The sequence below is a fragment of the Sinocyclocheilus rhinocerous genome, unplaced genomic scaffold (assembly GCF_001515625.1).
Source record: "Sinocyclocheilus rhinocerous isolate Xijiao unplaced genomic scaffold, SAMN03320098_v1.1 scaffold574, whole genome shotgun sequence".
NCBI lineage: Eukaryota > Metazoa > Chordata > Actinopteri > Cypriniformes > Cyprinidae > Sinocyclocheilus > Sinocyclocheilus rhinocerous.
In genome coordinates this window covers 1,061,574-1,063,888 of record NW_015659919.1, presented here as the reverse complement: position 1 = coordinate 1,063,888, position 2,315 = coordinate 1,061,574, and the positions used below count along the sequence as shown (strand labels likewise).

General features: G+C 33.7%; 1 protein-coding gene across 2 annotated transcripts in view; it reads right to left on the bottom strand.

Annotated features, from left to right (window-relative positions):
* The window catches only part of LOC107724338 (engulfment and cell motility 1 (ced-12 homolog, C. elegans)), a 115,953-nt gene that overhangs the window by 73,918 nt on the left and 39,720 nt on the right, over positions 1 to 2,315 (bottom strand). The window contains exon 1 of one of the 2 annotated variants that reach the window (XM_016533225.1): positions 1,598 to 1,794. The exons of the other annotated variant lie outside the window; for it this stretch is intronic. The gene's annotated coding sequence lies outside the window, so the exon portion shown is untranslated. Of the gene's footprint in view, positions 1 to 1,597; positions 1,795 to 2,315 lie in introns of those variants that run through there. 2 annotated transcript variants of the gene reach the window in all.

Sequence of the window (2,315 nt, the reverse complement as noted above, 5' to 3'; positions counted from 1 at the left end):
ATAATTATTATTATTATTATTATTATTATTATCATCATCATTATTAGTTTATTATATTAATGATAATAAATACGAATGAATAAACAAAGAATAAACTATTAATAATAATAATAAAATATTTATGTTCATTATAGCATGAATAAAATAAGAGTAACAATAACATAAAAGAATAGTTATTTTAAATATTTTAGTTATATCAATAATGATAAACAAATAATAATAATAATAATTAGTAGTAGTAGTAGTAGTAGTAGTAGTAGTAGTAGTAGTAGTAGTAGTAGTAGTAGTAGTAGTAGTAGTAGTAGTAGTAGTAGTAGTAGTAGTAGTAGTAGTAGTAGTAGTAGTAGTAGTAGTAGTAGTAGTAGTAGTAGTAGTAGTAGAATAATAATAATAATAATTAGTAGTAGTAGTAGTAGTAGTAGTAGTAGTAGTAGTAGTAGTAGTATTGTTGTTGTTGTTGTTGTTGTTGTTACAAATAAACAAAAAATAAATAAAGCAAATATTAATAATAAACTTTTGTATTAGTAATTACTGGACTTCATGTTTTTTGTTGTTAATACTACAGAAAAGTATTTTTTTTGAGTGAGTCTTTTTTTTTGTCTGTCTGTCTAAATGCTTTAGAGAGGGATTTGTAAAATATAAGAATAGTAAAGTGTGAAGAGGACATATTTTTTACAATACCATTACAAAATGTACTGCAGTACTACTGTAGAGTGAAGGTATCATGTAGTAATTTTCTGTACTTTGACATTCCGATTCCAAAATCAAATGTACAAAAGATGGCATTACCTTGTTTTTTAGTGTAATCTCTGTTTGGGAAACAGTGAGAGCTAAACATCAGCAAAGAATGTACAACAGACATTTTAACTTACAATCAAACAAACTCTCCTCTCCTTATCACTAACAGTAAGCTGTTAAAAAAAGACATTCATTTCCTTTGAAATGTTTATAGTTCACAAAAACTAACAGTGAAGACAGTCAAGAGATTCTGTGCTCATTCTTTCAGGTGCTGCAGCGGACGCCTAGCGTCAAAAACAAGCCCTCTATTTCTCATACAGTAAACCAGGATATCCTGTCAAATTACTCACACAGCTAAGCAGCAGTTTCCACATCTCCAGCTCCTTGCATTTGCATCTCACTAGTACCTAAGAAGGAAACTGCACCTTCTAGTAAAAAAAGACCCTATTAAAAGAGTACTGATTCAAGCTACAATGTTAAAACAAGCATCCACCCACAAAAAAACTGGATAAAATATGCATCTATTTAGTAAGCACAGCACAGTACAGCGTGGAAATGTCACTCAACAGGTGCACAGTCAAAAACATTGCAGATTAAATCTAAATTCCATATCATTTCAAAGCACATTCAAGTGTCTAGGTCAATACAGATTATCTTGCCTGCTCAACTGAGAGACCTCAAAGAAGCAAACAGACCGAACGAAAACTTTCAGCAATGTATTTAGGTTTATGAAATGAAAAATGCAGCCTGGTTCACAGATAGATCTGTAGTGATATGTTAGGGGTCGCAGAGTTGACCCCAGGGGCCAAAGCCACACCCTGAGCGGCCCGGACTCATCCACAAGCATAAAGAAACTTACCCGGAAACCTCCGCAATTAGCAGCCGCTCGAACAAGTTGATGTTCCTGCTCTTTAAGCCTCAGCAGTGTGTTGCTTCTCCACTGAGAATCATAATCAACAAAAGACTTCAAAATCAAGACTATACCCGTATTTATCACACAACTTCGCATGAACCTTGTCTTAACCAGCGAGAAAGACAGAGAGATAAAGAAAGAGAGGTGAAAGAGGTGGAGGAAGTAGGCGTTCATCACGAGAAGAGGAAACTGCTGGGCCACAGTTACACGAAAAGGCGGCAAATTTCAAAGACTCAACGCAACAGAAGACGTGAGGAGGAAACAGACCCATGGGCTCCTTGCTCGGCTTATCTGAGCGTGTTGAACAATAACAGGAAATATGGAGACGCACTGATCGCTTGAGAAAAAGCGATGATTTGGTGCATGTATTTAGAAGACAAATTGTAAAAATAAATCTGTGTGGTGATTAGGTCACAGGAACCTTTCAAGACATCTGTACAAGAAAAAAAGAAATTCGTAAAGTTGTTACATAAAGTTTATGAAACCGATTTTATGATTATTACGATTTTTTTACAGTAACGAACAAATTTCCTTTATTAAATTTTCATTGCTGTAATGTAAAGAATTTGTGACAAATCCCTTTAATACAGTAATGACAACAATCCTAAGCCAACCCGCCCCCACCCCATTTTTTTTTTTTTTTTTAAAATCACTATAAATTCAA